Source organism: Mauremys reevesii, linkage group 1 (genome assembly GCF_016161935.1).
Source record: "Mauremys reevesii isolate NIE-2019 linkage group 1, ASM1616193v1, whole genome shotgun sequence".
Classification (NCBI taxonomy): Eukaryota; Metazoa; Chordata; order Testudines; family Geoemydidae; genus Mauremys; species Mauremys reevesii.
This window is the reverse complement of record NC_052623.1, coordinates 268,936,330-268,948,852: the sequence shown is the minus strand read 5'-3', so window position 1 is coordinate 268,948,852 and position 12,523 is coordinate 268,936,330. Positions and strand designations below refer to the sequence as shown.

At 47.2% G+C, this 12,523-nt stretch overlaps 1 protein-coding gene across 2 annotated transcripts in view; it reads right to left on the bottom strand.

Annotated features, from left to right (window-relative positions):
• The window catches only part of GRAP2 (GRB2 related adaptor protein 2), a 142,659-nt gene extending 131,332 nt beyond the window's left edge, over positions 1–11,327 (bottom strand). For both annotated transcript variants that reach the window (XM_039499323.1, XM_039499346.1), the window contains exons 1-2: positions 11,233–11,327; positions 10,359–10,421 (exon numbers count right to left, since the gene is read on the bottom strand). The gene's annotated coding sequence lies outside the window, so the exon portion shown is untranslated. The remainder of the gene's footprint in view (positions 1–10,358; positions 10,422–11,232) is intronic.
• Between the last annotated feature and the right edge of the window lie 1,196 nt (positions 11,328–12,523).

Below are 12,523 nucleotides of genomic sequence, written 5' to 3'. Positions count from 1 at the left end.
AATAAGCGTACTTTCTATGTCAACATCTAAATCATTGATGAAGATATTGAACAGAGCCGGTCCCAAAACAGACCCCTGCGGAACCCCACTTGTTATACCTTTCCAGCAGGATTGGGAACCATTAATAACTACTCTCTGAGTACGGTTATCCAGCCAGTTATGCACCCACCTTATGGTAGCCCCATCTAAATTGTATTTGCCTAGTTTATCGATAAGAATATCATGCGATACCATATCAAATGCCTTACTAAAGTCTAGGTATACCACATCCACTGCTTCTCCCTTATCCACAAGACTTGTTATCCTATCAAAGAAAGCTATCAGATTGGTTTGACATGATTTGTTCTTTACAAATCCATGCTGGCTATTCCCTATCACCTTACCACCTTCCAAGTGTTTGCAGATGATTTCCTTAATTACTTGCTCCATTATCTTCCCTGGCACAGAAGTTAAACTAACTGGTCTGTAGTTTCCTGGGTTGTTTTTATTTCCCTTTTTATAGATGGGCACTATATTTGCCCTTTTCCAGTCCTCTGGAATCTCTCCCGTCTCCCATGATTTTCCAAAGATAATAGCTAGAGGCTCAGATACCTCCTCTATTAGCTCCTTGAGTATTCTAGGATGCATTTCATCAGGCCCTGGTGACTTGCAGGCATCTAACTTTTCTAAGTGATTTTTAACTTGTTCTTTTTTTATTTTATCTTCTAAACCTACCCCTTTCCCATTAGCATTCACTATGTTAGGCATTCCTTCAGACGTCTCAGTGAAGACCGAAACAAAGAAGTCATTAAGCATCTCTGCCATTTCCAAGTTTCCTGTTACTGTTTCTCCCTCCTCATTGAGCAGTGGGCCTACCCTGTCCTTGGTCTTCCTCTTCCTTCTAATGTATTGATAAAAAGTCTTCTTGTTTCTTTTTATTCCCATAGCTAGTTTGAGCTCATTTTGTGCCTTTGCCTTTCTAATCTTGCCCCTGCATTCCTGTGTTGTTTGCCTATATTCATCCTTTGTAATCTGTCCTAGCTTCCATTTTTTATATGACTCCATTTTATTTTTTAGATCATGCAAGATCTCGTGGTTAAGCCAAGGTGCTTTTGTTTTGCTTGTAACCATTAAGCTGGACCTCAAGAAAGCTATTCTTGGTGCTTAATCCTTGTAGCTGCTCTTTTAAAATCTAGCAATAGCCTGGTTTCCCAGATGTATTTTCTTTCTTTTTTTTTTTTTAACAACAACATTTACCTTTTTTTAAGACCAGAATTGGATTTTTGTGTTTTAAGAGGTTTGTGCACATGTTGTTTAATTAGCTGGTGGCAACAGCTGATTTCTTTTTCCCCCACTCCTCTCTCGGCTCTTCCTCGGGGGTGGGGGGAAAGGGCTTGAGGGTACCCCACAGGAAGGAATTCCCAAATGCGCCTTCCTGGGTTCTCAAAGGGGTTCTGCACTTGGGTGGTGGCAGCATCTACCGATCCAAGATCAGGGAGAAGCTGTAACCTTTGGAGTTTAATATAAGCCTGGAGTGGCCAGGATTAATTTTAAGAATCCTTGCAGGTTCCCACCTTCTGCACTTGAAGTGCCAGAGTGGGGAATCAGCCTTGACACCCTCCATCCCTACCAATTCACAGACTCTCCTCACCTTTGTGTTAATGTCGTATGCAGTCTCCCTCTGGGCTCTGTATTGGGAGGTTACAGTTGGAACATGGGGGATACCTTTCAAACAAACCAGACAGCTTGGTGGGAAAGACCCCACAAGTCATCTAGCTCCTTCCTTCTCCTGCCCCACAATGGCTGATGAACTACAATTTGTTCTCCAGTCTCAGCCCTTGGGAGACTAATCCACAGCCTAACAAACTGCTAATCTCTTCCTCACATTCAGGCTCAATTTCTCTTAACTCAGCCCCATTCCATCACTCCAAGTTATATCCACTCATCCCACCCAGAACAATTGCTCTCCCTCCTTGCTATGTATCTCCTTCAGCTCTTGCTGGCGATTACCATATCTGCCCCCCAAGGAATTGTTTGGCCGAGCCCCTACATATTTAATTATTTTAATCTTCCCTCAAGTCAATTTTTATACCCCTTAGTACATTGTGTTGCTCTTTGAATTTCCAGAATGTATCAATTTCACAGAATGCTTCTAGCCTATTAAAGCAGACAACACAGGATACCTGGTGGGGATCTGAGAATCAATGCAGGCAGTGATATTACCTCAGATAAGATACCCACCTACACCTCTGGCCGCACACAGAAGGGGAAGTGTACAAATGAGCAACTGGGAGTTCCCGCTTAGAACATGACAGTTGCTGTTTATCCTGTCAGCAGCTTATTCTTCTGGAACTGGAAGTCTGAAGTTGTGCCACAGATCAATTGACCTTCCATTTCCTGTAATCTTCCTGTGGACCTGGCTAACGGTGTTAGACTCATAAAAATCACAGAAATGTAGGGCTGGGAGGGACCTCGAGAAGCCATGGGGTGAGAGCAAAGAAAGACGTATGTGTCCTCGGCAAACAATAGCGACACAGAAATTGCCACAGAAGAACTGACCCTGGGTCCACCTAGCCCAGTATCCTGTCTGTGACAGCAGCCAGAATCAGATGTTTCAAAGGAAGGTGTAAGAACCCCACAGTAGGCAGATGTGGGATAATCTGCCCCACCCCCCCAACATTAGGTTTCATCCTGGTCTCCAGTTAAAGATTGTCCCTGAAGCATGGGCTTTAATATCCCTTCCAACATTTTCATCATTCATTATAACTCTGGATATTCTTGGTATCCATAGAAGAGCCAACTCCAAATGAATCTAGCTAATTTCTTGGCCTTGATGACTTCCTGTGCCAGTGAGTTCCACGGTCTAAGTATGTGTTATGTGAAAAGTATTTCCTGAAATTTGCCACCTTTTAATGTAATAGAATGTCCAAAATTATAGGATTCCATTTTAAACATTACAGACAGGCTGGGGTGCCAGGTGGGCTCGCACTGCCAGGAGGTTCTAACTTGGAAGCAAAGCCACTCACCTGAGTATCAGTGAAGACACCCATTGGCTCAGCACAGCTTCTCCACAACTGTTTGTATTAATTGCAGTTCTAACTGCATAAAACCGAACACCCTGCCCCAAGGCCCCACCCCTTCTCAGAGCCCTGCCCCGACTCATTCCAGCCACTCCCCTGCTTCTACCCTCACTCACTTTCACTGGGCTGGGCCGGGGATTGGGGTGTGGGACGGGGTGAAGGCTCCAGCTGGGGGTGCTGGCTCTGGAGTGGGACCAGAAATGAGGGGTTCAGGGTGCAGGAGGGGGCGCCAGGCTGGAGATTGGGGGTATAGGAGGGGGTGAGGGCTCTGGCTGAGGGTGTGGGCTGTGGGGTGGGGCCAAGGATGATGGGTTTGGGATGCAGGAGGTGGCTCCGGGCTGGGGCCGAGGTGTTTGGAGTGTGGGATAGGGCTCAGGGCTGAGGGTTGGGATGCGGGAGGGGTGCAGGCTCTGGGAGTTTGGGTGTGGGAGGGGGTTCTGACCTAGGGCAGGGGATTGGGGTGCAGGTGCAGACTCCACCCAAGCAGTGCTTACCTTAGGCAGCTCCCAGTCGGCAGCGTAGTGTGGCTAAGACAAGCTCCCTGCCTGCCTTGGCTCCATGCTGCTCCCATAAGCAGCCAACATGTCCAACTCCTAGGTGCAGGGGCGGCCATGTGGCTCTGTGTGGTGTGTGCTGCCCGTACCTGGAGGCACCACCCCCGCAGTTCCCATTGGCCATGGCTCCCAGCCAATGGGAGCTGCGGAGCTGGCACTCGGGGTGGGGCCAGTGTCTAGGGGCCACAGGGACATGTCGCCACTTCCTGGAGCTGCACAGAGCCAGGGAGCCTGCCTTAGCCCCGCTGCACCGACAAGTGGACTTTTTATGGTCTAGTCAGTGGTGCTGACTGGAGCCACTAGGGTTCCTTTTCGACTGGGTGTTCCAGTCGAAAACCAGACACCTGGCAACCCTACGAGCCATTTGAATCCAACCCTGAGCTTCAAGAGGCAAATGAAAAGGCACAAAGGGGAAGAGGGGCAGGGACTAAATACTCTATCTGATCGTGAAGCTGTAAGTAAGGATTACTTGCTTCTAAAGGGTGTCAACAGGACATAGGAAGAGAGATAACTTGCCAGCAAAGGGCCCATGGACACAAACACCACTGTCGAAGTGCACTACTGAGTAGGCTGCCAAATGAGTTCCCTTCCTTAGGCTACGAGCACTGTGACATGAAAGATCTTTCTGTATGGTTAGAAATGTATTTATTTACTTCCATTTTTAAAACAAAAAGGCACTTCTCTAGCTCTCTAAGAACCCCACCACTCCTTACAGTCACATACAGAATTAGATAATACAGTAAAGCCCCATTGGCCTCACTAACAAAATCCAGTCCTAATCAAATAATATATAATCAGACTGACCTCTACCCCATTCTGCTCCAATCTCGTTTATGCGCCGACCTTCCCAAATTGCCTGGAGGAAAACATGGCACTTTGCAAAGCTCATCAAGATCAGCCAGGGAGGTGAGTATGCCAAGGGGCACTCCAATGCCAAGGGGCACTCCAGGAGAACATCCTCCTGTATATACCCAGGGAGAGCCTCCGCTGAGCAGCTGCTGCAACATGGCATAGGAGGAAAGGCCTCTCGAGTAGGGAGGTCTCAAGTCATTTATAGGTAAAAATCAACCCCCTTAAGTTCTACTCATAAGCCAACAGAAAGCCAGTCCAGATGGTGTCATGAGGTCCCAGAAAGTTACTCTGCTCATCAAGTGAGGCAGCTGTATTTTGCATCACTTTCCACTTCCAGTTGCACAGAGACAGCACTGTAATGTGTAACCCCCGAAGCGCTAAAGGCACAGATGATGGGAGCAGGAACTGCATCTGTAAGAAAAGGCTGAAAGACAAATCTCTCTATAGCTGATGAAAAGCCATCCTGGCCACACCAGCTAATTGGCCATCTAAACACAGCTGTGGGTTTGACGAGAAACCAAAGTGATGAATTCTAGTACTGCACAGCAGGTGCAACCCCTCAAATCAAAAGGGCCAATATGATCTCTGTCCTACCTTCCAGTTCAACATCAGTTCCATCTTATCTAGACTGAGCCTTAAGCTAGCTTGCTTTCAATCCATACTCCCATCTCAAGCAGTCACGGGGGTAAGGACCCCAACCCCCACTGGATAAGAAAAGATGGAGACAAAGTCAGATACACGCAATCTAAATACACACAATAAATACACACACACACAAGCCACACATAAGTAATGTGACCATCTGAAAATCATGACAATAAAACCTTTAAGCCACACTCACAATACCATATATTCCCTGTTGAAACAACAACAGCTAGAAACTCTGATAATTCAGCAGCAGCTGGCAGCTATTGGTTTCATGGGCTTGGCTTGCTGTTAAAAGTTGTCCATTAGAGGTCACTAGAACCCAATCACAGCATGAAGGGAGCCTTTACGGGTCCTTTTGTGGCAGAAAAGATCCTAGGAATAAAATCTCTACTTAGAAAACTTTCCCCCAAAACAAACAAACAAAGAAATAGAGGCAGTTCTTCACCTCGACCCTGGCAACAAATACAATAGAAGACTCTTTAAAAGGAGAGGAAGAATGTACAGAGACAAATAATGGACCATCCTTTTGTTGGTGTGCTTTGAAGGAACAGTGTGGTACGAGTGCATCTGTATTGGGAGAAAATGTATATTATTTTTTCCTGTGATGATCAGAGTGGATTCATTGGGCTTTCCACACACAGAGCCCAGAAAAGGGATAAGCTCTCAGGCAGACAAAGGCAATGTCTTAGGCAGGCAACGTCCAGTTATAAAAACATCCAGCCTGACACAATATAAATCTCAGAAATTGTAGGAGTGCCACTGCCTGCCAGTGACTGTGTAGAAATCAACATTTCCCTCTGCACCTGCTGCAAAACCAGCAGTTGGGCTGAGGCAGTCCCAGGCCCATCTAAACCCACTCTCCACTCCCCTCCACCACAACAGGCAGAGTTAGGAGCACTCCCTACTTGTCTTAATAACCCGGAAAGAAAATAACTGTGCCGTGACACTGCAATGCAGAGCCACAGCATTCATCTCTTCTCGCCGAGGCATGCCAGCAGCACACATCAAGGAGCCAATGCCCAATTTATTATTTACAAAATGCCACTTCCCGTTTGCAGTATGTCGTGGCTAAGGGCTCCCCGCCACACCCTGCAGTTACATCAGGATCTCAACACAGGTGGATATTTCATCTGCCCACTACATCCCTCCTGACACTTCCATCCCATTGATTAGAGTGACACTGAGGGATGGAAGGAGAGGGATTTGCCACTCAGCCCAACAAATAGACAGACCCAGAGAAATCCTGGGTCCTGAAAGCTCCTGGCACACCTGAAGGGTCATGGATACCTCTTGATGCCACAACAGTGTATGACAAAACTAGAAGTGGGCCTTGCTGCAGCAGCATGGTACAAAGACACAAAATGTCAAGATATAATCTCATGCTGAGACTATTATGTGCCCCTCAGGATGGCTACAAATTAGGCTGCAGTTCTTACCTGGGGCCTATTTAGGACCATCTTAGATTTAGCTGGTTATCCCCTGCTAACGTCTCTTGTCCTTAAATACCCAACTGGCTCATTTGAAATTATGGTCACACAGTTTCTATTTGCTGCATCAACATCTCTGAACAGTCTCTGAGAATCTTTGTGGAGGCAGCGTACTGAGGTGGCCTGGGGACTGGGGGAGGAAAAGGATACTTGAGGGCTTACTGGATCTTCCTCTAGATGAAAGAGGATGACAAGCCTGAATTTCATAGCCCTCAGCTGCACGACCTTCCATTAACTACTCACAAATATTTGCACAGGGAAATTGTGTTTCAACAGATGACATTTTCTCGCAGTGAATTTTGTGCCAGTGAAAGGGCCAGACTGACAGCTGCCCATGGTGTCTCCAGGCCTGTATTTATTCCCAGCACAGGAAACAATGCCAGTTTCCTATGCACACTGCCCTCCTCTCCACCCATACACCTCACCCCTGAGCTGCAGGGTGAGAGAGGACTTTATATGCACTGGTCTCTTCGCTTCTTGACTACGCTGATGGTCCTACTCACATTCCCATGGGATGACAAGTTTTGTGACCCATCCCCCAAAAGCTGGCCTGATGCCAACATTATTTTACACAGACTGCTACCAAGCAACAACCTGCAGGTTATGACTTCGCATCTCGATTGACCTCGGCTAGAATTAAACCACTATCCTAGAGATGAAAGGCTCCTTATTGCATAACCAAGCCCCTGCACCACCCAGCCTCCCTCCCCTAGTGTTTGAAGTCAGCAACCCTTTCTCACCAGGAGGACACACATTGGGTTAATCCACGTCGACCTCTGTACTAATGTTCAGGTTACCTAGGTTTACTTCCTATTCTCTTTCACCCCACAGCCTGGCTGCAAAAGAGGCCATGTGCTCAGCGACACCCCAGTCTCGCAATGCCCTGCAGCATTTCCCCCATCCCTCTTCTAGCCACCTCAGAAACCACGAGAGAAGGATCTCCCGAGAGAAGCTCTCCTCAGATACAATGTTGAAGCCATCATCAGTCTAATGCTCCATGGGGGACAAGAGACAGGACTCAGGTGTCATGAGCTGGAAGGGCAATTTTTTACCGAGGCTTCTGGACATGGGCACAACCTCTAGTTCTCTCAGGTTTTCTTGCTCCCAGAGTAACCAACACAACTTGCACTTCCCAATGTCACAACACAGGATTTCCTTAAATCCTGGCCTGGATTAAGCTATCGTGGAAGAGACTGATGACCACCCGATAAGCAAGAAAGGGGGTAAAGTGAGAAATTCAAAGCAGGGGCTTCTCGGAGGTAAAACCAATCCAGCTTTCCTGGCCCCATCAGGAGAAAGAAATAAAAATCTATGCAGTAGTTTGCAAAACCTGCTATAGTGAGGAGGAATAAGAGGCTACAAAGGGGAGGAATTTCTCAGAGGGGTCTGAGGGGCCGTAACTGGGAGTGCTGGGATGAAATTAAGCAAAAAGAAATGTAGGCTAGAGGTCAGGCACACTTGGTAACGCTGGGAATCATCCCCAAGGGAAATGAGGAAACCCACATTGCTTGGGCCCTACTGGCTGGATAAGGCAACCCGAGAATATATTTCAGAGAACCGCACTGCACTGGCTGAAGTGGGAGAATGATCTGGCAGGTTTGTTCTGTCTTTCACTGCTTGGATTATATTTAACATCTAAAAGGGGAAGGCCAAATAATGACTGGATTGAGCAGGTGATGAGGCCGCTCTGTTTTGCGGCATTCTCTGGCTTTTAGCCTTAAAGATCATCATCCCCAAGGACTTCCTCTCTCTAATTAGACTATAGCCGCAGCTCCGCTGAGAAAAGCATGCAGGCATCAAGTGTAACCCTGCTTCCCCACCCCCGCCCCCAAACTCCTACCTTAAAACTAACAAGCAATTCTGCCTGCTCTCCAGTCACCACAGCTGCAGGATCTGCAGTTCCCCTGATTTCCCCCTGGATCTGAAATCACTGGTGAGCAAACCAGTTTTCGGTGGCGACTGATGGAAGGGGGGCCCTTCTGAGGGGCAGTGGTCTAACTGCGGGTGGTTTTGAAAGGCCTTCCTTGAGAGGAGAGGAGAGGGAAGCGTGGATGGCAGTACCCCTGCAAGCCCAGTCATTTATCCCGCCCTTCCCCCTCCCCATGAGAGGGGAAGGTCCGCTCACATTAAAGCAGCTTCTCCTTCCATGAGCTGCATGCAGGCAAGGAGCAAGCTCGGGAAATCACATGAAATGTGACAGGGGAGGACAGAGAGAGAGACGCCCTTTCAAAACACTTGCGGCTATTTTTAACCAAAGAAGGATACAAAATGAATTAGCGACGAGATCTCCTGAGGAAAATTTGCACCAAAAAATTAAATAAAAAGGAAGAAGCGACTGAGTGCTTGATTCTAACCACAGCTACACTGGGGTAAATCCAGAGCAACTCAACTGGCCCTGAGCCACTGAGCTCAGAACCTGGCCTGGGGTTCTACATAGGTGCAAAATGTTAGCACATTGGGGGTTGGGCGAAATCTCATTGTTGCTGGTGGATGTAAGAGCCGCTCTTCATTCGGGATAAATGTAAGAAGCAATGAAGCTGCTTTTGGAGTAAGATAACTGGACCACAAAGACACACTGCCCAGAATGCCAGCCCCATGCAAGGCCGGTCAGGAGCTGAGCTACTCAAACGGAGGAGTTTCGCCGGGGGCTAGTAGCAAATGCAGAGGGTTGGGTTGGGTACTGTTTTGGTGGAGCTGTGTGTGTTCACTTGTGTGTGCAGCATGCACACAACAGGGTGTAGATGCAGCCAGAAACACCACAGAAGCAGGCAGAGAAGACAGCAGAAAGCCAAGGACAGGCAGAGAAGTACTTGTAGCAGGACCCTGAGAGAAAACTCAAACAGCTTTTTGGCTGGAAAAAGAGACTTGAAATGATAAGCAAGGAAACTCTTCTGTTTGATTCTTGCTGTGTTCCCGGAAACAAGACTTGTGTGCATTCTTCTTAAATAAATAGGATCACATCAAAGACATACCTGACTCCATCATTGATTTCTCCTCCTAATGGGAACAACCTGCAAGACCCTGAAGATTGGCTAAGCCCTGAATCAGCTGACTTGGACCAGCTGTGGCCATGCCATGGAACTTTTACCCCTGTATAGACAAACCCTGGAAGACTTCACCAGCAGAGACAGTTTCTAGGAATCTAGGGCTTTCTCCAGTTCCTTGAGGGGGCAAGTGCTCCAAACCAAAAGCAAAAACTGGAGAAGGGGACTGAGTGACTGGGAAGCTGGGGTCCTTCCCCTGTGCCTTAGGTCACCAGTTCCAACCTCTAGGCTGGTAGTGGCTGGAAGTTTTGAATGCTGTTCAGCGACCGGTGAGACAGCAGCTGAGGGGTCTCTCAGGCCAGTTCCCAGCGGGACAGGTGCCCATGTCACAAAAAACATTACTGGAATTGGCACTGATTGGTTCCTGTGGCAGTCTGAGCAGACAGACCAAGATCCAGTGGGCCACAGAAACTGACCTTCTGTCTTGCCCAGACAGGCAGCGTCTGGGAAGCTCTTATACCCGCTGCCCATACTTTACCCATTTGTGAATAATAGAGGAGTTCAGTCTCCAAGGGCAGCTGACAATCTCAATACTAGATTGACTTAGAAAATAAAGTAGCTGGGTGTGCACTACACATTTCAGTCCTAGGGGTGGAGACTCACAGTGTACCTCAGTAGGTGGAAAGGAGAGAAAGCAACACTGGGGAATCATGACCAGCAGCCAGCAAACCCATCCCTCCCCCAGTGCGTGCGCGCACACACACACACACTTACCTTTAGCTCCCTCCTCTGGTAACAGTCTTATTGCCATAGCAACCATAACTTTCAATCGTGCATCTAAAAAAACAAAAGAAAGATATATGCCATTACTGAATATAGCCTCAGTGGCAGAATGTAATGTTCATTACAGACATAATGGAGGTTTTGCATAATCAGACATACATTAATACTCAACATTCCAATGTTTGGAATTCAGATCTAAATAAAAAATGCTGCTGACTCATGATTTATTTCCTTTCTTTTAAAAAAAAATATTTTAAGGCTCAAAGTCACATTGGTGCAGCTTTCTTTTAATCCTGTAATTAATGGGGAGACGAGGATGCAAAGATTAAGTTAGGTCTCAAATGAAATCACCTCATGAAAGGGCAGATGAAGGCCAGCTTTGTTCCAGTGAAGAGTGCGTGGAGTAAAGCAGCAACAGCAAAAAGTTGGCTAGAGGACATGAGTTTCTGCTGTGTTTCCTAAAGCTGATGTATACTCGGGTGTCACCCACTTCCCCCCTCCCCTAACACCTTCCAAACCTAAAAACCATAACTGAGGGGGCAGAGCTAAACTTTGGAGCCACTGTTACTATCTCCACTGGATGTATGTGGAAACAAGCCCCAGGAAACATTGTGCAGCCTCTGAGTTTGTACTGAAGCTATCTCCCAGCATGCTGGCAGGAGGTTTAATACTTCTAGAAGTGGTTGACCACAAGGACAGGTGCCCTGGCTTAGTTGGTAGAAATTGTTCACAGCAGAGCTTGAGGTTTTTAGATGGGGCACATCTTATCTCTGAGCTGCTCTCAGAGTAATGCTGTTCAGGCAACAGCCCTATTCCAAGAACCATACTAGCCTACAAAAGATCAGCAACAACAGACAAGCTTTACCTAGCCAGCCACTCTCCTCTGATACGCCCTTTCCTTACTCCTCAACTCTCTTGCCTTTTCCACCATAAAACTCCTTCTTCTGTCCAATCAGCAGGGGCTACTCATTGCCTCTGATACCTCTCTTCCTTTCTAAGAATTTTCAGCTGGGTCTCATCTGGGTGGCTGCAAAACCTCTGTGTTGTCCAGCCCTCCAGCTACCCTCCCTAGGCTTTCACCCTGAGCCCTTCCTGCCTCAGTTAATGAGAAGCTCTGCAAATAGAAGCTCTGAGATGCACTAGTGAGCACTAGCAGTTTGAGCTCTATGAGTGTTTATACAGCTAGGAACCAACTCACAAATCCTGGCCTGGCTGGCACCAGGCTCGGGGTAAAACTGGCAGTGGGTTCTTCTGTAAAGGGACCAGTCGGTGCAACAAAACTACATCTACTCAGAGGGCTGCAGGCTGGGCACCTGCTGTTTTATTTAACTGAATCACAACTGAGTAGGTCAAGGCAGTGAGAAACAACCCCTACCCCCATTAAAAGTTTTCTAAAACAGAAAGTAAGGGAGGGGGTGGAACATCATGCCATCCCATAATACTCTGGTTAAAGCTATCATGACTCCTTAACGATAGGTTCTTTAGGGACCTGTGATTGTTCCAAAGTCCTGGTCAGGGTGTACAAACAAAGGCTCCTTAGGAAGATTTCTCTCTTCTACCAGCAGAAGAGACGAGGAGGGGGAGCAGTGATAGGACTCCAGGGAAGAGAGGCTTTGCCAGGCTTGTCCGGCTGTGCCTGAAGGCGCAGTCTGGCCCAGTGGGAGAAGAGAAGAGAGAGAGACAGAGGCAGTGAGGAGAAAGAGAGAGAGATTTCTGTTGTAAACCAGAACTGTTGTCCCCAGTGGTTTTCCTGCTCCTCACATCTTCATTGACCTCTCAGCAGCCAGGCTGCAAAAGGAGAAGGACAGCTATAGCATCAGCTGAGCTGTAAGCCACAGAGGGAAAGGTCTAGTGATTAAAGTGCAGCTTTCCCTTCTATCTAATTCTTGATCTAACTCTTAATGAGTGCAGGGATTTCCTCACACTCCCCTCCCCTCCCCCCATAGGTTTGTGAACTAGTTACATGCAGTGTTGCCAGTTTAGTGATTGTTTGGAAATTTGAATTGAAATTGAAACATTAATACACACTTTAAAAGCATATACAGTGTATGATAAAATACATGTATCTGAAAAAGTATAATAGATTTGAAAAGTATGAACATAGACTAGCTTCTGTTGGTTTTTATGACAATGTCAGTGCATTCATTTCGGTGATG